We start from the raw sequence: 25,467 nt of genomic DNA on the forward strand, positions 1-25,467 counted from the left end.
GAAGAACTCAGATGGATGGTCTAAATGTGAAATCAAGACTCATGGTCACAAGTTTTAAGGCTTCTGTTAACCATAAAGTGCAAACAAACAGAGAAGTACTGAGAAACTTTTAAAATTTCAGTCCTCAGACTGTCTAAAGGTTCAAACTAACAAAGAACTACTCAAGAAATTTTAGGATTTCAGTCCTCGGACTGTGGAAAGGTTCAAACTAACAGAGAAGTACTGAGGAACTTAGAAGATATCAGTCCTCAGACTGTCTGAAGGTTCAAACTAATAGAGAACTACTGTGGGACTTAGAAAATTTCAGCCCTCAGACTGTGTGAAAGCTCAGGTCCTGAGGACTCGGGAGGTGTGGAGGCTTTGGAAAGTCTTGGAACTGAGGGTTCAACCCTCCAGCACAAAGGCTGAAGTCCAACCTCCTGAGAAAAACGGTCGAGTCAAGACTCGAGTTAAAAAAAAAACCACGAAAATGACAAAAAATAGATGATAAATGCGCAAAAAAAAGAAGAATTTGTATCTGAGCAAGTAGCTCAGGGGATAAGAAGACAGACTACCAACTGGAAGGTCGCAGGTTCAAGACCCGCCACTGGCCCTTTTCTTTCTTTGTCTTTGTCAGGATTTTGATAAAATTTAAGAAGTGTCTGGTCTTGAACCAGCGACCTGCAGCTCCATAGGCAAATCCTTAACTCACTGAGCTACAGATCAGATAAAAAGGAATAATTTCGTCGTCCCTTTGTCATCGTAGTTTCTGAAGCGACCACATGGGTGGAGCCAAGGCGGAGTCAGGGTGGAGTCAGGGCGGAGAGTAGGTGGGGAGGTGGGTGGCGGCCTCCCCCCTCTACTCCCCCACCTCCCCCCACCACCCACCACACCTTCCCCCGCCCGACGAGTTTTTCGAGTCTCCACGAGTTCTTCGAGTCTCCACGGGTTTTCCCGGGTTTCCACCAGGTCGGAGGCAGAACAAGTTGTCATGAAGAGGTGTTGAAGTCGGCCAGGATGGACTGACTTTTTACAGCGACTAGAAGGAACACCACAAGAAGAGCAGGTCTTTAACCACCATCCATAAAATCCATGGAGTCGGCTCCAGAGAAATGAAAGAAGGTCAACTTTTATCAACCTCCATCCAGATGTTCAACTTGATATCTTTACTTTGAGATTTTTAGCACCACAAACCTTTAGTATCACACTTTATTATCATTTATTAGGACTTTAATGGAATCCACCAGCAGATTTAGTTTTTGTTGACAAACTTTATTCTTGTCATCGTGGGACTGCAGTATTTAAAACTCTTCCTTCTATCTGACCTCATGTTTATTAGTTTTAGTGGAGAAAGTTAATTGTCCATTAGTTTCTTAAAAACCAAATAATAAATTGGATTAGTCAAGAGGTTTAAATTTCCTTCGTTGTCATATTTTAAATATGACAAAAAATATTTTAAAAAAGTGTCTTGAGACAATTTGACCTGTAATTGGCGTTATATAAATAAAATTGAATTCAAATTGTATGTATCTTGTAATGTTGGAGTAATTCAGCCATATATGTTGGAAAACACATTTTCTTTGACTATTAATCTGTTGATTGTTTTCTCCAGTAATTCATTTCTAGTTTTGGTTTATAAAATGTCAAACCCAAATATATTCAGTTTACTGTCATAAAAACCAAAAAGATTTACATTCATGATGCAGGAATCAGGCAGTTTTTCACTTTTTTATCTTAGTTTAGTCAGAAAGATAGTTGATAATGTGTGAATTGTTGCAGCTTGTGAGCCGTAGAAGGTTTTAATCTTTGGGGCCGAGTGTCAAAAAACATTTAGAAACTAACATCAACAAAACACTCAACAAAGATTTGAACATCATTGAAGGGAAATCCAACTTTTGCATGACAATGTCTAATTAAAGGACATTTATTTCCAACGTAAATGTGTGATATTCATCCTCTGGAGCTTTCTCTTCACATCGTCTTCCACCTGGACTGGTTTGGTCAGGAGCATGTGCAACAAACATTTGAAAAACTGCACTTTAACATCAATGAATGACACTGAAGTTTAATCTCTACAGAAATGAGACTGAGTCTGGATGTGCTGCTCTGTCATTAACTCTTAAGTTTAGGGAAAGTTCAAAGAAAAGAGGACAGTTCAGATAAGACTTGAGAATGAGCTTATTTTGAACAAACATCTCAGACTTTCTGAGCTTCAGCACCTACAGCAAGATATTTTAACAACAAGCAACTCAAGAGATCCAGAAGTTGGAGAGAGTTAGCTTTAGCTGAGCCAAAGAACATGTGGGACGCTAACCTAGCAAACATTTCAGACTTTTCTCTGTGAATTCTGAGAAATAATTTACTATTTAATGACAGAGCTACACATCTTAACTCAGTCTCATTAAAACAGACTCTAATTCAGTGTCATCCATCCATATTAAAGTGCAGTTACCCAAAATGTTTGTTGCATGAGCTCCAACAAAACCTGTCCAGGTAGAAGGCCACTTTGACAAACAGGAAGTGGAAGATTCCAAGCAGATTTATAGAAGGGGGAACCGGACTGTACTAAGTGTGGTCAAGTATAGAGGGGTGTTTTGTGGGTTTTTAAGGCTGATAATGATTATTAGTGAGACATTTGGAGTAGATAATCATTTGCAGTAAATGAAAGTATTTAAAATCTTGGAGTTAAACTTAGAAGAACACAAACTCTAACAGAAAACTTTGTTGATACGTTTTTGTTTTGTTTACAGATGTTAAGTTAAAGGAGTTTTATTCGTGATGTATAAACAATCAAATCACTCCAGAAGACAGAGCGACCACAGGTAGATAAAGGTTCAGAGCCAAAGTAGTGCCATTTTTAAATGTATTTATTACCATAAATCAGTAAAAAATAAAATACTGATAATCAGTAAATCAGTCAGCCCACAATTACTACAATTCTACAATGTATGTCTCTTTCCTTTGACTTATTATTTGTACAATATACGATGTATATGATGGCGTTTTTTCATACCAAAGGCTATATTATGATGTTTTCTAAGAGACATACTCCTGGGCCACTGCACTCCTCCTCTGTTGTTTTCTAGATTGTACTCAGCTGCATGCCTTCATCCACCCGGCCTCCGTTGACTCGTCCCGCCTGCCGTCTCTGGAGCTGAAGCTGGATTGGAACAGACCAAAGTACAGTCCAATCACGATGCCAGCTGCCTCTCAAAAGGCTCCTTCATCTGGCAGGTGGCAGCACTTCTTCTGAGGGGAAGCTGAGCTGGCCCGGCAGAACTTTGGAGATGTGTTCCAGTGGTTGGTGGATGTGTGGGGAGATAGAGAGAGACCTTTGAATTGTTCAGAAAGGAAAACAGGGAACCCATTGGTAGTTTTAGTTAAGGGTGCTACTGTGGTGTGTTTTTGGGCTTGAAGAGGTGAACAGGAAGAGTTTTTTTCGTATTGATTATCTTTTACTTTGTTCCTGGTTGGAATGCTCATCAATGTCAACATGAAGTTCACTTTTAGTTCTGTTTATTTATTTTTATTTTACTAACACCCATTTGTTTTTAACCCCCTCACATGTTGTGTTGTTGTAAACTTACTCTTTCAAATAAATACTCGTCTAACCCTCTGGAAACCAGCGTTTGGACTGTTTTTGTGTTGCTCCTCACCTACTGACAGCTGTGGACTAAAGGCTATACTGTGACGTTTTTAGAGCGACATGCTATACTATGATGTTTGTTGGGCGACACACTATACTATAGGCTTTTTTAATTGACATATTACTGTTACTTTTTTTTGTTTTAGTTTGTTTTCTTTTTTTAGCAACATATAAGAATTCGAACAGTTTTAAAAGTTACTATACTTTTACTTCTGCAATGAAATTATTATTCTATGGCATTTTTTAGATGACATATTATACTCTGATGTTTTCTTGAATTACATACTATTTTGACAATATACTGCACTATGACATTTCTCTGAACCACATATCATACATGACAATTTTAGGCAACATCCTATCATTTTGTGCTTTTTGAACCACATAATAATCTATGTTTTGTTTTTTTTTCTTGCCAACATGCTATACTATGAACTACAGGCCATACTATGTTATTCTTGAGTAAAGCATACTATACTTTGACATTTTCTGAACTCCATCCTATACTATGGCGTTATACACAGAGTGCTTTGGTTCCATGTTGATTTATAATCTAGATTTTTTTCTGTTTTGTTTTTTGACAGGATTACCACAGACCTGACCGTGAACACTGTTGACACCCACCTGAGGGAGACGCTGCCTAAGATCTCAAGGCTGCTTGGTCGTGGTCTTTCTGGCACGTACTCTTCCAAGATGAGCCGGGAAGTTTAACACTGATGGAATGACACCAGGTCTAAGCCGACAAACTTCCAATTCCTCCTCAACCCATAGTCTCTGGGAAACCTACATGGAGTAAGAAAAGTAGACAGAGAAGTAATTAAGTCTGTACACAACATATTAAAAAGAAATCATGCTAATAAATTAAGTACAAAGAACCGAATTCGCCAATATACTGGAGACCAGAGCTATTTAATTTGATAAGTATAACCTTGTTTAGTAACATTTCAATTATTTGAGAGCAGTCCTAAAGAATTGCCTGTAATCCCAGTCATCACCTATGAAAAGTCATTCCAAGTTTCCTTGTCTCAATCGTACGATGCAGTGTGTAACTGTATGCAGCACAGTGAGCCGGCATACTTTATTTTATTTTATTATCCCTTATTAATCCCACGAGGGGAAATTCTGATTTTCGCATCTCTCCCCAATTGGGGGAGTCAGAGCGACAGGTCAGCTGCAGTACAGCGCCCCTGGAGCAGGAAGGGTTAAGGGCCTTGCTCAAGGGCCCAACAGTGGCCACATCGGGGCTTGAACCTCTGACCTTCTGATCAGTAGTCCAGAGACTTAACCGTTGCGCCACCACTGCCCCATAATTGGCAATTTTGGTTTGGAGGAGGATGGCACCCGCTGGTCTCGAACCAGGGACCTCTGGGTTGGGAGCCCTGTGTTCAGTCTTTGAGCTATGCCAGCCTACTTGTTTCCGTTTTCACGCCGTCTACATCAACGGAATGCACTGAAAGTTTGCCCCCACTAGCTTAGCCTCGCCGTAGGGGCGTGTCCTATCTACTCATTCATATCTATGAGAACAACGGTGGCTGCACATAAGGACGCCTGACGTTGATTAGCTGCGTAAATACCATTATATACAGTCTATGGTAAATACGTATGTGAATCGCATCATTGGCTGCAGCAGCCAGTCACCGGTCATTCACTGACTCACATTGAAAAATAGCACAGAATGAATTGGTACGTGTTTATTTTATTTACAATTTAGGTTGGATTTTTTTTTTGTGCGCAGCGCAGATTTTCTGTGTGCAGAGACCGTGTCAGCAGTGCGCAATTGCGTACGCGCGCAGCTTAGAGGGAACTATAATGGCAGTTGGTGATCGCAGTAGGACTGGGGAGACTCAGCAACTGTGCCACAAGATCAAATCAAATCAAAGCATAAATCTCCCAGAGAGCAAGCTGCAGCTAAACAGCCTTGGGAGCATTTCTGACAGAGACACAATAATGTGGATCTCTGTAAGCACTGCAAACTGGAAATGATTGATCACACTATTACTAATGCTACACAAGCACTTAAAGAGAAAGCATAACAGAGCATTATGTGGTGAGTATACTATCCTGTCTTGTTTTGTTTCCAGTTAAAATGATACAGGCTGTTAGAATCATCATAATGTTGCAGACTTGGTACAGTCTGTGAATCATTTCCCTTATTTTCCAATCCCCACACATTTGCCACTGATGTCACCTGCGTATTACTCCAGTGACGGAGTGAATCCATGCTATAACCAGTCAAGTATATCTAAATATTGTTACACTCTGAGCCATGGAAAAAAGAAAGTCAGAGTTATCCTTCTCTCTCAACAGGGCAGGTTACCTACTAACCTCAAAAGGCATTAGCTAGTTTGGGTTTTGATGTTATAGTCTGATAGCTCAACACAATGTGAAGTAGTTTGGATGAGCGTCCGGTCGATAACATTGAGAAATCAGTACTATTGGTGGCCAAGCAATCAGCCCTTTTAAACACCTTTTAACCCTCATGTCATCCTGTGGGTCAAAATTGACCCATTTTAAAGTTTTAAAATGTGTGAAAAAAAAATAAAAAATTCACAGTGAGACTTCTGATGTCCACATTTTCAACATTTTGGGGAAATCTTTGAACATTTTTTGGTGGAAAAAAAAGAAATGTTAAAAATGTTTTTAAGAACTTTCACATAAAAAATCAACCAAAATCCAGCGAAATTCACTGGATTTTGGTTGATTTTTATGTGAACGTTCTCAAAGAAAATATTACTGATATATATGGAATCACTTTAGATATTTTTAGGATTTTTTTTTTTTTTTAAAGATTTTTACTCATTTTTTGAAAATATTTACAAGAATTTTCTTGCCAAATTTGGGGGATTTTTTAAAATAAAACTTTTAGGGAAACTTTTCAGGAACTATTGGAATTTTCTTCCTGAAGGTTTTGCAAATTTTCAGAAATTTGGGGATTTGTTTTGCTGAATTTTTGGAATTTTTTACAGACAAGGAAACAATATTTTTTGGTGCCCGTAAATGAGGATAACACAGGGTTAAGCAGATGGTGTACTTGCCTAAATATAATTCAAACACTTACTCTGTGTCGCTGTGTGTCTGGCTTTTCTCCTCATATCTTGACAACCATACATCTGATCTATCTTAGACTTGAAAGCTGTATTGCTGGGTCCCCAAGGTAATGCAGTGTCAAGTTTCATGTAGATCAGATAAACCGTGGCCGTTTTTGATGTCTGGGTTCCTCATCCCATAGGTAGAGCTTTGCTAGGCAACATCACGTAAGCAAATGCATGTTGTCACATGACATGAGCCATACCGATATTTGCAGTTACTTTAACTGTTAATTTTTTTTTTTTATCATTAACATTATCAATTTTTTAACAAAAATTGGTCAAATTTATAATGTTTGCAAATGTTACTTATTACATATTTCTAGTCTTGTTTTTGCTGTGAAAAGTGGTTGTCTGTGTACATTTTTCATGATCATAATAATAACATTACTACTAATACTACTACCAAGAATAGGACTAAGAAGAATGGCTCATCTGTACGCTGTCAGGCTGAGCTGGCACATGACAGTTCAGAAGTTGTGATAACGAGAAGCAGTGCTCTTATATAATGAAGAGAGCAGAGACTTTGATTTCGTCCACGGAGCCAGTCGCCTGGGGTGAGCAAAGAGAAGCAGGCCAGAGAGCAGCGAAGGTTGTAAAACACAGCAGAGGAGAAAAACAACAACCAGCCCTCTGTGACTCTGCTGTCACTGAGGCCTAACCAAACAAGAGAGTACAACAGCTGCACATCGGTTACTGCTTGTATTTTTATGTTGCTAGAATGTCATAATTACATTTACCCACTCATACTTCCTGTACTTGGTGTCCTGAATCATTAGAATCAGTAGAAAAAATGAATTGTTAAATACATGACGTCTCACTGAGCAGAAACAAGGTCTCAAGATGTATATTTTTCATAAACCCCAGCATCCAGAGACTAAACTGGAGCCACACTGAAAAACATATCCAAATCTGTTCCTGATTCTTGATATTTTAAAAGTTTCTTCACTGAATACTGGAGATGAACACACATTTTAAAAGTCTTTTTTACTTCATCTACAGTTCAGTTTTATTTTCAGACTTGGGCCTGATTCTGGCAGGCTGAGCGGCTCACTGTCACTCAGGGCTCATGTTCAGTATGTAGTGGGATCAGTAAATGAATCCCTGTACATGAACACAGTAAAAGGATTTGAGACACTCTGCTGTCACCCTGTCTTTCATAAAACAGGATCCAATCCCAGAATGAATTGGAAAATCCGGGTCTTCACACTCAGACTCACAGATTTTGTGTATAAGTGCTTGAGAGCTCAAGGTTGTCCTAAAGTGCATGATTGCACTGATACGACTTTTTGACACTGTTACGTGCCCTTCTTCTGACTCCACATATCTGCAGATTGTCTTGAGTGACTTGTCCATAGTTAAATCCCAAATTGTTGGTGTATAAACATGGTTGTCGTGTCCCTTTAAACTATTACACAAATCAAGCATGGAGTTTATCAGTACAGAAGAATTTTGCTGCTCACTCTTTCAGTTATTTATTGTGCATTTAACAAGGATTTAGTCATGTTCATGGCTTTCTATGAAAATATATACAGTCGCGAACAAAAGTTTACATACACTTGTAAAGACCATGTCTAGCATGGCTGTTCTGAGTTTCAAATAACTCCTATTTATCTGAATGTTCTATGATAGAGTGGATTATGATTCTTTCATAGATTTTTTTACAGACCTTCTTTAAATACAGGGTTATTCAAAAAGAATGAACGAGTTTCATGATGCATTATTTTAATAAGGAAAAGCAATAGAACACTCCAGCGATGTCACAAGTATTCTACTCACAATCAACTTTTATTTCCTGTCTTACAGGTGTTCAATGTGGCCACCACCTGCAGCACGGGCAACATCAATGCAATAAGAGAATTCCTCCCAGATGCGTATCAGCATATCACGATCCACTGAGTTGATCGCTGTTGTTATTCGATGTCATTTGATGACCTTAACCTTCAAATAAAAGTTGATTGTGAGTAGAGTACTGGTGACTTGGCTGGAGTTTTCTATTGCTTTTCCTTATTAAAATATTGCACAATGAAATTGGTTCATTCTTTCTGAATAACCCCGTATGACAAAATCTGCTGGGTCAATAATGTACATACAGCATTTAATTTAACTATACTTAATTAAATGCCCTTGGGTCATTTTTACCTGAACTAGGAGCTTTTGGTAGCTGTCTACAAGCTTCCAGTTGATTTTGGTAAATTTGTTAGCTTTCTAACACAGTCATGATTCTTCATCCCAGACCACAGGTTCTTGATGAGACTTGAGTCAGGACTTTGGGGAGACCAGTCTTAGCTCTTAATTTTAGTCTGATTTAACCATTCCATTTACAACTTTTCATGTATCTTTGGGTCATTGTCCTGTTGGAACACCCAACAGCATCCAAGACCCAACCTTCTGGCCGATGATTTTAGGTTTTTCTGAAGAATGTGAAGGTAATCCTCCTCCTTCATTATTGTATTTACTTTGTGTAAATGCTAGTACCCGCATAATACTACCACCACCATGCTTGAAGGTAAGTATGCTATTCTTGGGGTTTAAGGCTTTACCTACTTTGCTGGTCATTGTGGTCAAATAGCTCCATTTTTTATTTTATCTGACCACAAAAATTTCTTCCAGAAGGTCTTGTCTTTGTCCATGTGATCAGCAAAAAACTTCAGTCAAGCTTTATGGTGCTGTTTCTAGAGGAAGGATGTCTGTCTTGTACAGCAGCCTCATCAATAAAGAGGTCATGTTCCTAAGACAACTTGATTAACTCAGCTTTCTACATCACCAAAGCTGATAATTCAAGCTGCTGTATAAATATCTTTGACAAAGCAGATGTTGTTATATTTCCAGAAGACCTAGAATAAAGCTATGAAAGAACCAAAAAGTATGATTGTTTGTTTGTTTGTGACAAAGATGCATGTGTTTCAATGATTCCACCAAATTAAGAATTATAGGAGTCATTGGAAACTCAAGACTGCGGAGATATACATGGTCTTTGCAGATGTAAAGAAACTTCTGTTCACAACTGTAAAGCTTGTAAGGTCACAAACACGGAGTGATCTGCTGAGGAGAAAATTTGGACTCATGAAAGATGAGTACAAATTCTTTTCACTTTCTTGTCACAATAGTGTGTCTGGTTCCTCCATTTTAAACAATTCTAAGTCCTCACTACAGCTGTGATGTCTGTTAAGTCCGTGAGGGTTTAGTGTTTAGGCCTTAGGGTGGAGATTGGGATCAGGCCAGTGTATCTCTAAGAAATGTTTAGCGAGCATGAATTGAATCAGTCAGTGAGTGAGTGTACCCTAGCACGAGAGCTCAACTGAGACATTTGCAGAAGCTCATGCGGTACAGCGTGTTCTCCCAAAAGATTTGTTCATTTGAACAGATCATTTCCAAACAGCACAACACCACTGTACTCTATTACTGTTGGACACATTTGTAAGAGTCATTTTCTCCATGTAAATCCTCAAATCACTTCCACATCAGTTTTCCAAAAAAACAACTGATCCGGGACATAGAGCGTGTCCTTCCTGTGTCTTCTTCCAAAACCAAATTTGCAAATTAGGAAAGAACAAATACACTTATATTGTTTGCCGATGGTTTGTGAATAGTTTTACGTTATCTGTCCTCAGGGAGTCGAGTACCTGTGTTGCACCGGTGGACACTAACACACACAGAGCGCCAGGTGATAAGGTGGGTGAAAGAGTTCAACACCGAGAACTACGTGATATTCACAACTGTTTCTTTTCTCTCACTCTCTCTCTTTCTGTGTGGCTTTGCTTTGACTGTGAAAGTGCGAGCCTGAATGAGGCTTTTCTCCTCACTGCTGTTTCTGTTTGGAAATGTACTTGTTTCACTCCGAGCATGAGTAGACAAAATGACGCAAAAGAATGTCACTGAACCGCCTTTTATTTTCTGCTATGACTCACACATTGGAAAGGCTTGAAAGTGAATGTGTCTGATGAGAAAAGACAGTGAGGAAGGGAGAAGCAGAGCATGGGCACCATTTCTTATGTGCTTGAGAGTGAAATCTCCTCTTCTTTTTGCCAAGTAGCATTTGGAGTCCCAGTCAGAAGCTCCTCAGGCTTCTGCTTGATATAATCAATCAAAAATCAGGCTCTCTTACTTGCAGATGGTAAACCAGATCTGTACAGCAGATTAGAAACTTCACTTAGACTGCACACACATGTAGTTTCAGTAACAGTAGTGGTAGTTCAGACCAGAGACACACCAACAGTGATTTAACGATAAACAGGAATGAGTGAGATGAACCAGTAAGTGAGGCCATGATAAGATACATTATTTTCATGCATGACTATATTGTTTTCAAGAGGTTCATATACATTTAAATTAATTCAGTTGACTGAAACATTGTTAATTGAAATATGATGGGTGGCAACAGATCTGCATGTTGTATAAAAGTGCAGAATTTTCTCTTCTATGTCAATCATCGGATCTTCTATCTAGCAAAAAACTCTCTATGGACACTTTTTATGCTTTATGTGTAATATACAAAGTAACCGAGGCATGATATCCAGAAACAGATGTTTTTGGTAAATGTAATTTGTCCAATAGTTTTTTGGAGGTTTTTTGGACTCATAAAACTGTATTCATATCTACTGTATTTGTAGCAAAAATCTTGTAGACAGATATCAGATAACCTAGACAAACCCGTGCTATCTGCAAGACCAAAGGCCGCTCTTGATAAGTGGCTTTTTTTTCTACTTATTAACCCTCAAATAGTCTCTTTAATGTGTTGGTTTAGCTTATCTACATAGTTCCCAGCATGCATCAAACTCTCTAAGAAACTTCATCATCTTGGAAAAAAGAATGTATTCACTCAACTTTTAGCTCTGTTTTGGTCACCACCAACTGTACACATAGAGCTCTTTGTTTGCTCAGTGCTTCACTATGTTCAATTGCCTGTCTCTAACATTTCATGCCATTTTCTATTGGCTAGCTAGAGTTCACTGGGTTCAACAGAGCTCATTTCCAGCTGCTGCTGGTTCTAGAAATCAGCTTGAGAGCTTGAGAGAAGAGAAACTGAATCAAAACAATGTGCTAAATTACATTAAAACACCTTTAAAACACACCACTCTTGTCATGTGATAATTCTCAGATTACAAGCGACCCCTTTCACATTGTGTGAGCATCTGACAAAAACAAACAACAAGAAGAAAGTTTTTTTTTCTTTAAAAGTCTTCTTTAAATCTCAGTGAGATTATCTTATGGATAATGTTGCGAGGAAATATATATTTTTAGCTGAAATTTTACTGTGTACATAACCTTTTCTTCACACATGAATACAGTACTGGGGGAATATGTTTGCTGCCTTCTTATAAACTATGGTGTGAAGTGTGTGAATAATCCAAAAAATTACCAGAGACAAGTTACATAAACATCTATTACTACAACTCTTGTACTCTTTCCAAGTACAAGTGTGCATTGTGATGACCACAGCCCCAAAGTGGCTGAACTGGTATTCACTCACATCTATCACATGCTTTAAGTATTCATATTCTTTTAATTGCCCCACAGTAAAGAGAACCCATTAATCATTTTCAACTCACTTCTGTGTGACAGGATCACAGCTAAGAAGCCCTCAGGCAACATTATGTAACATAAGTAAAACAAGTGAAAACTGAGTTTTACCTTTCACATGAAAAAAAATGAATTCATTAGTCACATGCTCAACTAAAGTTACATAGATTCACTGTAAACTGTCATTAAATTCAGCTCAAACCTGTTTTTCCCATAATATGTGATAAGATAAACTATACTGATCCCTAACCAGGGAAATTTACATGTTACAGCCACTACATACAAAAGAGGCATGGAGGAAGAAGCAAGACAAGAAAACAGAAGTACAATAAGCCTAAACATAAAGACAGAACAAAGACAAGGTATATCTTCATATACAGATGAAGCATGATGTATTTACATATGGGTAAGTCGATTTTCGCCGTAAGTCAGAACTCCAGTGAAAATGTAAACAAAGCCATTACGTGCATCACAATATTGATCAGTTCTTCGGAGAAGTCATGAATACCAATGACTTTCATGCAGTCATTTTACGAGAAGATAACAGAATATTTTAACGGACTGATACTGTTGATGTTGAGGTTTCAATGTTTATTGTTCAGTTCGAGATTTACCTAATGTCAGGGAACATGCCATGTTTAGTTAGCTCACCTCTGATTGGCTGAGAGTCAGCAGTAGTGTGTGTAGAGCGACAGAGAGCTGGGAATGGTGGCTAATTCTAGGTAAGTTAGCAGGCTTTTGTAGTTATTGTGGCGTTGGCTATGGCCCACAATAGCCTGAGTGGAGGTTCAATAAATGACCAGAGAATGAGATAAAGTCTCACTCATTCATCACAGAGGGTCACTACAATATGCTGCACTGTTTTTACAACTTGATCGATGTTTGTCAGTGTTTCGCCCTGTTCCGAGCATTTTTTTTAGTGTCGCTTTCATGGAGATGGCTTTCCCTTTCTTCCAAGCACTGCCATCAGAAGAGTCTGATTTATGCTTGGGAGCCATAACGAAGGGCAAAAGGTTAGCAAATGTAGCACAATCTAAGGTGGTGTACAACTGGTGACTGTAAACAAAGCTGTCTTACAGCGTCGCATGACGACGTATTCATCCACTTCGCTCGCTGTGTGACAACATATTCGTCCGCTTAGCTTGCCAACTAGTTCCACGTAACCAGTTCCGACGTAATGACGAAACACCATAGGTCGAAGACGTTGTAAACTGAGGACCCCCTGTACTTCTAACCTTGTTTCTGCTGTATCCATACATGCACAGGACTTTATATAGCAGTGAAAACTAGAAAAACACTCAGAGAGCACAGTACTCCACTAAGGCTGCTCATTCCTCGTATCATTACCGATGGAGAAGTCCCAATAAGTCCAAAGCAGCCACTCTGTAGTAGGATCGCAATCGTGATCATCAGCAAGCAGCTGACGTAGTGTTCACTTGTCATAGTTTCAGTGACTTTGTGCCATTGTCAATAATACACAAATCGTGGATCCAGACTATAATCCACATCACTGCCAAAATCGAATCAATCGGTCCTTTTGGCATTTCTGGCCTTCCCTGAAAAGTTAATCCAAATCCATTTTTGAGTAATGTTGTGAACAGACAGACAAACCAACACCGATCGTCACATAATCCCACAGTGAGGAAAAATGTGACAGGTGCAAGAAACACCCTGAAGCGCAATTAATATTATGTGTCAAGTTTATGGCCACTGAAGATGAATATTTAACTCATTTATGTAATTGATGTAATCCATTCGTCATCAGGCTTTCTACCGCTGCCAGTAGCTACATGTGTGGGGTAGTTAAGAGGAGTTAGAGTGAACTGATACATTTGTTAAAATGGAAGTCCATTCGTCCATTTTTTAGAGACGGCTGTGTGAAGGATGTCAAAAAAACTTTTCACGTGAATTGGCCTTTTGGTAAGCTCGAATCAGCTGAATTAAACTTTAAAATCAGACATATACATGTTCATTTTGAGCAGGTAAAAAAAGTGTGTTTATGCACAGTGTGTGTACTGTTGGACGTCACCTGTATTAACATCACTCCCCAACAAGAATCTGTGACTACGTCCAGAGCAAAGGAAATAATTGGGTGTGAAGTTCCACTTTAAGTCAATTTTGGTTAGTAATAATTGTGGACACTTAAATGGGTAAGGTGTTTCAAAAATAACAGCCATGTAGAGAACTGCCCGTGTCATTAGACGGATATAAGTGTCAAACACGGCACTTGAGGGAACCACACACAAAAGCACATATAAACACACACACAAACTCACATGTACTGTACACAGACACTGCATTCGCATAAACAATTCTCTATGAATCTACTGGACTAAATCAGCCTGTGAAATGCGCTGGATGTGATTTTCTCATCTCATTGTGGTTGTGGAGCGTGATGTGGGATCGTTTTACTGAATGAATGGTCTCTCTTGGAAATGTCCAGAACTGGTCTGACATTCATATAACAGTTGTGGAAATTAGCTCGGAGAAAACACACACACACACACACACACGGTGCAAAGAATAGTCTGACCACAGAAGAAACACTAACCAGGAAATGTTGGACGATGATGACAGTTTCTGGAAAACACATTTTGGACCTGGCCACACTTCTTCTTACATAATTCTCCCACAGAACTATTGTTCATTGTAATAAGCATCATCTTGACTGTGTGAGTGACTGAGTTAAACAACACTTTAACTCTCTGGCGGCGTTCCTTATTGACTTTAAGCAGGCAAGCAGAGCCGTAGGGTTTTCTGCCAAGTACAGCCTAATCACTCTTATAATTGGTCTGAGCCATCAAGAGTGGATAATAAAACAGTCAACTCTCAGTCCACCCTCGCTTTCTCTCAGTCTCAGACACACTCTGATACGTGTACATAAACACACAAACACACGCTCTGCCATGCATAGAGCCAACTGTTATCCATATGGTTGCATAAGCACACACACACACACACACAAACGCACAGTGTGTCTCTCCCGCTGCTGGATTCATAGCATGTGGTAGTGTTTAAAGTTCTGTCTTTAAGACAGAACTCAGACACACTCATGCAGCTCTCTGTGCATGTGTGCGTCTCTACCTCTCTCTCCTGTCTTAGATGCCCTACCCTGAAGTCTTTCCAGGGTCTCAATTTCTGTACATTCCTGTGCAAAGGAGTAAGCAGATATCCCAGGAGAGGGACTGTTTTATAACAAACATTATCCCAGGCCTCAGCGCTGAAAGCACCCGCTCCCTGAAAAAAGTCCTATAAACCCAGATGCAAGAAGCCCCTGTGATCATGTAGACATACAGGTAGAAAGACACATTTTAACAGGAGTTTTGATTCAGTCTGTTCTGAAATGCTATTGGCTCCGGCACCAGTTCTTAACTAGTTTACAGCCCACAGTAGCTTAGTCGACACTCAATGCATGTTCTGAGTCTGCTATCACCACCAAATGTTTGCTCTGTCTGGATGGGATTTGGAAATGGAATCTCATCTTAGTGTAACATTTGGTGAAAATATTGATCTTTCAGTCTTTTGCAACAAGTGTTGCAGTAGTAAATTGAAACATCAGACATGATAGTCCATTATTGCCACTATGTAGTGTAGCCTGTCTCCCATAAACTATGTTTGTATGACACTGATTTGCAGCAACAAATATGTTTTAAAGGAAACTCAACGGAGATGGAATTACTTGGTTACTGTTAGGGAAAAGTCTGGTTTATTACTGAAAAAGTCCACTGTGACTTGGGAGACAAGCAGCATATTTACAGTTAAGCAGAAGCCACAGTCCGTCCGTAACCTTAACCCGACAGGATGGATGTAAACACTGGTCTCTGCAGCGACAGTTGTGCTCTTTGTATGTCTGCTGTCTGTACAAACTCAGAAGTTCATTACAAAAACATTGCCTGTAAACATAATCAAGGCACCCATTACGTTTACCACCACAAAGCAATTTGGAAAACAGCTCATTATATATGAAGTTAATTTCTTGGAGGCAAGGTTGATTGTATTTAGAGTCAATTATTTTGTATAGTGGTTTGAATGTTCTCTTAATATACCCCTAACAACAGAGTCAAACACCCCATAATGCAAAAGTGGAAAAAGTAGCAACCATAAGAAATCAGCGATGGTTGTTACTAGTAGATGAAACATTAAGCAGGTGATAACGTGACATGTTACCCAGGAGCCATTCTTCCATTAGTCAGTCTGTACAGCTTTATCACCAGACATATTTGTATCACTGACTGCTGCCTAATAGGACAGGACAGAGCAAGCAGTGACACACAGTGACCTCTACCTAGCCAGGATTTAATCTGGTGACCCACTGTTCAGCACATATGTGTCCATGTAGTATGTGATCTAACAACTTGGCCATCAGGCCTCTCTGTGTGTTCCAAATTCTGTCTGCTGACACAATTGTTTTGATTTAAAACAGGTATCTTTCCTATCCCATGTGATGTGAATGCAGGATACCACTCATCATATGATCTCACTTGTGTCATGTAAGATATTACTCATGAGATTTAACGTGACAAAGAATTTCTCCATATGTGTTCGACAGTATGGGCTGCACAGTGGATCGGTGGTTATCACTTTTGCCTTGCAGCTAGAAGATCTTTCTCTCAAGCTTTATGCATGGAGTTTGCATGTTCATCCTGTGCATGTGTGGGTTTTCTCTGGGTGCTCCGGCTTCCTCCTACAGTCCAAAAACATGCTGAGGTTAACTGGTAACTCTAATTTGTCCACAGGTGTGAATGTGAGTGTGATTGATTGTCTCTATATGCAGCCCCGTGATAGACTGGTGACCTGTCCAGGGTGTCCCCTGTCTTCACCCTATATCAGCTGGGATAGACTCCAGCCCCCCCACGACCCTAATGAGGATTAAGCGGTGTATAGATGATGGATAGATGGATGTTAGACAGTATAACTTAAAACACACTTAGTAACACCTACTGGCAGTACAATGGATGCTAGTTAACACTGCAGCCTAAATCCATGTCCTCTCTTAAACCAACCTTATTGCTTTGCCCAGAATGTGTGATGGGCTGCAGGGATGTCACCGATGAAGGCCCAGTGATTTTTCAGCCAGGTTCTAGGCTGTGAAAAACTTTCAGAGCCTGTAATCTACACCCTTTTTTCAAAAACAGACGTGCAGCACAATCAAATAAGAGCCTTTCTGCTGGTTGGAGCACCTAATGTTGCAAGATTGATGGTTGAGACTAAGCTCTCAAAGGTCTGCTTAAAGACAGTCTGGCTGCTCCTTGCTCCCTTTAATCAGACTGATCTCACCAACAGCCACATCCTCGAAGGAAACCTGTTGAAATTAACGAAGAGCTAATAAGACTAAATCTGCCACAGCTAGAGTATTTTATCATCAGCTTCCTTGATATGTATACAGATGTGCATATATGCAAGGTGTTGTGTGATTAACGTGCTCAGCACTACATGCTCTCGTGTTATACATGCATGTGTGTGTGGAAGTCAAGTATTCTGCTCTGGCCACAGCCTCTCATAGATGTGTGTTCACTGTAACAGACAAGCAGCCTCATCATCTGTTACAGCGGATGCTCTGAAACCCTGTCCAATTCAAACAAACACTTGCCAGGACATGGCACTGTGGTAATTACACATAAAAGATTCAATCTGACCTGCTGAATGAGCCGAGTGTGTGAGTGTGTGGTCAGTTCGAAGGGCTCGGCCAACCGGGGAGATACGTGGGATGATAAATGTGAGAAAAAAGAGGAAAACGAGGACTAAAGTGAGAGAGGGATGACTTAGTGTCTGTTTGTGTCTCTGGATAATGCATGCTCTTTTGTATATGAACCATGGTCTATTTGAAACAGCAGGAGCCTCGAACTGATATCCAAAGCTGGATTTGTACCAGGCTTACAGCCGACACAAAGTGCCGCTGTGTGTCTGCCAAGTTTCTGACTGTGTGTACTGTCAACCTTGCAGTATCTAATTTGGACAACATGCAGGAAGTTAAGCTCAATTACAGGTCAAAGATTGGCGCGATCTAGAATCCAAAGCAATCCCTTCAGATCGCATGTTTACAAATCTTGCTCTATGCAAATCATCTGTACGTTAATCACTGTATGTTTATATGAATGTATAAAGATGAAATGGAAAAAAAAAACATCACACTAGAGCGCAGTGCTGGCCTGACAGAGACCTTTTTACTACAGGAAAATAAATGACCTTCAACAGAACACATGATTCCAAACAGAATAGAAAAGCTACAGTAAAAGTTCCACCGGTGGCTTATAAATGCAGCTATATACGTAAAACAGCTTCAGGTTGAGATATTTAGTTTCCAGGTCCTGGGTTCCACAGAGCCGCTGCCAGCAGCAGAAATAATGAGTCGGCTCTAGTTTGTTAGTCAGCTGGGCACTGAGGTGAGAGGACTGGCACAGCGAACTGGAAATGTGGCTGACTGAGGAGGTCACAAGTTCAAATCTCAGGTTAATGAGGAACTTGCATGATGGAGAACACACACACATACAGTGATTCAGCCAGATAAAAAAATTCTCTTTGCTAGTGTACCACTTTGTAAAAAAAGCAAGTAATTAAAAAAAACCAACAACAACAAATAGGCAAATTCTTTGTGGAGACAACTAATTGAGCTGCTGAAAGACACCTCATGTCAATAGGCATTTTGTTTTGCACTTTTATAAGCAAATGCATTACATACAAAAATCTATAGTATATCATCATGCACAGCAAAGAGTGGTAACAGTCCAGTGCCAGTGCTGATCCAGCCACCCTGAGGAGAATGCTCCAGGAAAAGTACCATGCTGTAAATCCCCTATAAATATAATCAGAATCAATTTCAAGCCCTTAGTCTGTGTCGAAGGGGGATTGTAATGATTCCAAAATGATGCTTATTACTGGCCAATGAGCCAGAGCCTCATCGGAGTTATGTGACGATCAGCGTACGTTTGTCTGTTTGTCCATCTGTCTATCTGTCTGTCTGTTAGCAACATTATTCAAAAACAGGCCAATATATTTGGATGAAATTTTCAGTCAAGGTCAGAAATGACACAAGGACCACCTCATTAGATTTTGGCAGTGATGCAGCTTATAGTCTGGATCCACGGATTTGTTGAAGATTTCTGTATCATTGCGAGATAGAGGCACAGCGTCACTAACTATGACTACAAATGAACATAAGTCAGCTGCCTGCTGATGATCACATGATTACGATCCTACTACAAATCGACTGTTGTGAACTTATCGGGACTTATCTGTCGGAAATGATACAAGGAACAATTGATTAAATTGTGTTGGTGTTTCCGAGTCCCATCAATTCCCACCGCCCGCTACATATTTAGATCACGTGATTTGGTATCCGTACATAACGTACACATGTATAACACATGCCTGTGCTCAGCACAAGGTCATTTTGTTTGTGGGCACATCTATATTAAATGGCCACATTCTATCACGCTGTGATTTCTGCCAATTTTTTTCAAGAATTCAGCTGTCAGAAATGATACTACTGAGCAGCCTTGGCAGAGTACTGCTCTCTCTGAGTGCTTTTCTTGTTATTGCAAGTGTTGATGTCCACATCACACATGAATGGTTTGTTCTAAATATGCAAGACCACTTCACACTGCATTTCTAATTTTTAAATTTTTTTTTCTGAAATGACAGCCAACAATAGTGAGACCAATGAAGAGAAATCGCAACTCATCAATCTAGCATGGTGGTCCTAAATCACACTGAGAAATGTGTTACCAAGCAGACCTTTTTGGAGATTTGGGAGCCAAAGACAACCTGTGACAAAATATCACGAATTTAGAACCAAACTCTCACTTAGTGACAGCTGCTGTGTATAATGTCTGCAAGCTAACTAGTTACAATATGATGTGAAAATATGCTAAGTATTCTGGCTGTGCGATATGTTGTAATGTCATTTCTGAATAATGTTTAGGGGAAGGAAAACACACATGTACAAACACGCAGATGAAAATGATGACAGTGAGAGAAATAAAAATTTTGTGTAAAGAAGAAAATCTTACAGAGCGGCATTTGTAAAACATAGGAATGTACATGGAAGACAGAAATGAACATCTGCGCTGAATCAAACAATGTGCTCAAGAATAGGAAGAGGACTACTTTTGCTCCTCTGTTATAGTAATCTGAACCCTTTGTGTTAACAAGACATCATGAGAGCTATGAGCGCCAGACACCAAATATCAATGCTGTATTAGGGCTGATTGAAAAGTTGTGAGGCTGAACATTGTAAGTCAGGGTCACGCACAAACAGTTATTGCTTTGAGTCAGAATGACCTCAAACTATAGTTGAGAAGAGATCTTTGTGTCTGTTTCAGTCAGCAGCCAGGACAAGTCAACCTTCACGTGGAAGATCTCCACTGGGAAAGACAAGTTTATCTGCAGCTAAGAAACAACAATTTTGACAGTGAAAGATCCCAGTTTCCAAAACTGGACAACGTGCACCAGGTAGGGAGCATGCTAGTTGTTTTCTTCAGTGGTTGTGCACCATGAATTGGTCCTCCAGAGTCACACTGTCAGAGTTCTGCTGTAACATCTTGAGGTGTCTGATGGAGAACATTCGGCACAAATGACCTGAACAGTGGCGCAAAGGCATTTAAGTGTTGAAATGCACCATGTGCCCAGTCACAGCAACTCAATTATTGCTCCTGACCCGCCCTACACACCAAATTTAGCCCCCTTTTACTTTTTACTTTTCCTCAAAATGAAATCCAAATTGAAAGGCACGTTTTGAAGAGATCCACCGCTCACTGCAGATTTTTCTTGATATATTTACATGACAGGACTTCCAGCGAGTGTTACAAGTATTGCAGAAGTGCTGTATTGCTGCACAAGGAATCTTGTGGATGGTGGCCAAATTCAAATCAGATACTATATCTGATTTTTATAGGGACAGCCTTATACCCTTTTGTTCAAACTTTGTATATTCTTGACTTTGCCCCGTAAACTATAAAACTCTTCAAATATGTAATTTGTGTGGCTTTGGGTCCTAAACAGAACTTAATTTTTGATACACATTTATTTCAGTTTTAGTTCTTTACTTTCATTGTTGATATACAAGCACACTTGTGCAGAAATCAGAAGATGTGAGGGAAGTAACTCTGGAAAGGTGTGAAACACTACAGCTAAAATAAACTTAGACTAAAGAGGCTTTAACATTACCATAGACTCCATGATTGAGATTTTTCTTTATCATCGGGGCCTTTTCTTGTCTTACTACACTGCATATTTCCCAACACATGTAAAAACTTCTACTCCATTTGGCCTTTCTTTAATTTCTGACCCTAAAGTAGAACGTTTTTTTCCAGAGTCATGGCTTGGACAAGAATCAGAGGACAGCTCTAAGGTGATGATTATTCTAAGACTTGTCAGTTTATAGCCTCCCAGCTTTGGCAAACTAGCACTACTAAAAGAGTAATTTGGATGTGTGTGTGCTCATTCCTGGAATGCATGCAGATTTTGGAAAACATGTCTGAAATTGTCAGCCAGTACAGAATCACGCTCACATGCCAAAGCTGTGTTTTATATCTCAATCTGGTGGTTGCAAGTGTTATCATACTGAACCAATCCTAAGTTCAACAAGTCCTTTTCACTCAAAGATGATCTTTATCTATTAGTTTTACAGCAGAACTGCTATTATCTGAGCTCCAAGAAGCTTTTGGGAAATCATGACCCCGGGTTGGTAACTTTCCAAGCCTGGCTCAGTGCTTGTACTGCAGTGCAAGGAATGCAGTGGTTGTTTTAACATTACAATGGCTTGGCAGGGCTCAGCTGTGGTCAACCACTTGGTCCCAGACACCCTCAGACATACCCTGCAGGGTGCCTCCAACAGAGAGCCTCAGAGAGTGGAGGCAATCAGAAATGTATAATAAGATATGTTTGAAAACGTTCCTGAGAGCAGGTTCTGCTGAAAGAAAATCTGAAATGCACAGCAGGGCATCCCAGAAAGTGTTACTTTGAGACAATCTATCACAGTGATACAATAGAGCAATTTGTGCACTGATTCTTAAGTTCCACATAAAACTAAGAAAACATGCAGACACCGCAGGACATTTGATGAATGTTGTTGTATTTTACAGTAAACTTTAAAAAAGTTGAAGCAGTTAGTAACCCTGAGGGCCTTTTATTGGGTGAAAAGGGATCACACACTGATACAACAACAAAAGAGAAACAGCAAGAGCTCCCGGTTCTGAAAAATGTTGAAGTACTGCTGCAATGCCCACTGTCAGAATGTGGAATTGTACATTCATCTTTGATGAAGGTTACCTATAGTAATAGAAGCTCTGACTGCAGGCAGCAAAACTGTGAGCTGTAGACCCCAGAAAGACCCTTAAACTGGGTCCTGTTCATCAGATCTGCTTAAAACTTAACAATGAAATTGTATGGGTCTTGGACAATAAACCTAAGCAAGGTTTAAAGTAGATATATATGTATGATGTATGTCATCAAATACAGAGGTTTTACCTTTATAGACCAGTAAACAAAACAATCCTTCTCTTAATCCATCTGTCAGTACTTTGAAAGTACTTCACTTTCCTACCTTCTCTATGGCATTTAACCTCAAGCTTATTGCTGCTGCAGTATTATTCACCATAAAGATGCAAATCAGTCTGTCAGACACTGCATATCTGCTGCTTTCCCTGATTGCCACATCACTCCTCCTCCATTCCAAGGGTCTCCGACTGATGATCAGCTGAGTGATGTATCGTCTTGATTTTCAGACGTGTGGCAATCTGGACGATGATGCTGTCTGTTTAGAAGCTATTATGTTTACTGCTGTGGATATTTGTGCGCGTTGGCTAGCAAAAAAGACTTTCCTCCATGTTTAATCCTCGCTGCTTTTGAAAGCTTTCACCTGGCGTGGAACTGATTTGTTTTGCACAGGGATTTAAATTAAGTAAATAAGATTACTGATTAAAAAAAAAAAAAAAAGTTATACACTGCTCCCAGTGCTTCTGCAGTGCTTCTAACACTCCCTGGATGTCCAGTTATGTAAAAAAAAAAACAACAACAAGCAAACAAACAAAAAAACATCCGTGATGGATCTCATACTTCGCCAAAATAGTGATGCTTCAACTTAAATTGAATATTGGGAATGAGAGCCAGATGTGGTGAGTAGAGCTGCTTTAGAGTGACACTGTGTTGTTGTGGCAAAAATACTCTATGAAGTCACTGCGTTGTGTGACTGTACTGCACACTGGAGCATTCACATTTCATCGTGACACAATTCAGGTTGTTTGCATTTTTCATTAAACACCTCAGGAAGTTGTAGAAGTTTGTTTGACAGTCCAACTCTAGGGGTTGGATCCTATTTCCAGTGCACAACCATGTGAATGTTGGAGAAAACAAGCATGTTCCTGCTGAACTCCTAACCTGATGTGTCTTGTCCAGTTGTGAAAACTGCAGCTCTTTCACTGTGAAAACTGCTGTTTCCTCTACTGATGGTGGTTAAAGACCTATACATGACCAAGCTATAGAAAAGTAAACTTCTTTCATCCGTTATGTGACTCCGAATCCTGGGCTATGAAGTCAGCAGATAAAACGAGATTGGATTCTTTCGAATCTGGGGCTATCGCAGGATCCTGAGGACACCATGGACAGACAAGAAAACAAACGCATCTGTACTCAAAGAGCTAGGAGTTGAAAAAACACTGCGGACTAACATCATCGCAAAGAAACTCAACTACTTTGGTCATGACACCACACATCACTGCCTTGAGAAAACAGTAATTCAAGGGGTGGTTAATGGAAAGAGAAAGAGAGGTAGACCTGCAGCGAGTTGGCTTGACAACATCAGAGAGCTCACAGGAAGTGGAAATACGGAGGCTATTAGAGCTGCTGCTGACCGTAGACGATGGCGATGTCTCAGTCCATGCATTTGTTACTTCTAGGCTTTACTACTGTAATTCCTTATTATCAGGTTGTCCCAATAGCTCTCTGAAACATCTACAGCTGATCCAAAACGCTGCAGCCAGAGTACTGACGGGAGTTGGCAAGAGAGATCATATTTCTCCTATATTGGTTTCTCTTCATTGGCTCCCTGTTAAATCTAGAATAGAATTCAAAATCCTTCTTCTGACATATAAAGCTCTTAACAACCAATCTCCATCATATCTTAAAGACCTGATAGTACCATATTACCCTAGCAGAACTCTTCGCTCTCAGACTGCAGGCTTACTTGTTGTTCCTAGAATCTCTAAAAGTAGAATGGGAGTCAGAGCCTTCAGTTATCAGGCACCTCTCCTGTGGAACCAGCTCCCAGTTTGGGTTCGGGAGGCGGACACCCTCTCTATTTTTAAGACCAGGCTTAAAACCTTCCTTTTCGACAAAGCTTATAGTTAGGGCTGACTGGGTGACCCTGACGGGGTGAGCTGGTGTTTTCATTTGCACAACTGACTTCCCCTCTTGACGTCCCTTTAGTTTGCCCCTAGTTATGCTGCTATAGGCCTAGGCTGCTGGGGAACCTCTCTGGATGCACTGAGCCCTTCTCTAACTACCTATGTATTTACTATATATACCATTATTGCATTACATTCACTCTGTTTCTTTCTGTGTCCTTTCTCCGAGTGTCCCTGGTCCCAGAGCTGGATGCTGGATGCTTCAGATGTGTGGCTGTGTTTTATGGTCCTTGTGTCCCACCCCCCCACCTCTCTATCTCTACCCCTCTATCTGTATCCCTCTATCTCTACCTCTACCTCTCTACTTCTTCTGTCCCTCTCAACCCGCCCGGCCAGCAGGCAGATGGGTCCCCCCACATTAGAGCCGGGTTCTGCTCGAGGTTTTTTTCCCTGTTAAAAGGGTGTTTTCCTTGCCACTGTCGCCTTTTGGCTTGCTCTGGGGGTCAGGCATATGGGTTCTGTAAAGCGTCTCGAGACAATTTGACTGTAATTGGCGCTATATAAATAAAATTGAATTGAAATTGAATTGAATTCGAACCACACCAGCATTTACTTATGCTACATCACTTCAGAGAGACAGAGAGCGGTGATGCTCCACATGAAGGTTGGATTCTAAGGGCCTCACTGTTAGTATATTAACACTGTTTATGTTGCATAGGGATTCAGACTTGTTAAATGAATAGTTAAAATCTTACCTGCTTGTGTTCTGTAATTGTGTGGCCCAGGAATCAGAAACCAATTCTAAAAAAATGAAAGAACACATACTGAAACTGTTATTACATATCTGAACAAAACAAATGGTTAACACTGAGTTCTGGAAGCAAACATGAAG

At 40.0% G+C, this 25,467-nt stretch overlaps 1 long non-coding RNA gene across 2 annotated transcripts; it reads right to left on the minus strand.

The window, feature by feature from the left end:
* Nucleotides 1-889: 889 nt before the first annotated feature.
* LOC129349416 (uncharacterized) lies at nt 890-25,378 on the minus strand. Of its 2 annotated transcripts, none has more exons than XR_008602418.1 (3): nt 25,331-25,378; nt 4,250-4,408; nt 890-3,311 (listed from the first exon to the last, which is right to left on the minus strand). It is a non-coding gene; the product is annotated as an uncharacterized LOC129349416 (long non-coding RNA). The 2 variants fall into 2 exon arrangements; XR_008602417.1 differs by lacking the exon at nt 25,331-25,378 and adding an exon at nt 4,621-4,699.
* Between the last annotated feature and the right edge of the window lie 89 nt (nt 25,379-25,467).

This window comes from Amphiprion ocellaris, chromosome 8 (assembly GCF_022539595.1).
Source record: "Amphiprion ocellaris isolate individual 3 ecotype Okinawa chromosome 8, ASM2253959v1, whole genome shotgun sequence".
Classification (NCBI taxonomy): domain Eukaryota; kingdom Metazoa; phylum Chordata; class Actinopteri; family Pomacentridae; genus Amphiprion; species Amphiprion ocellaris.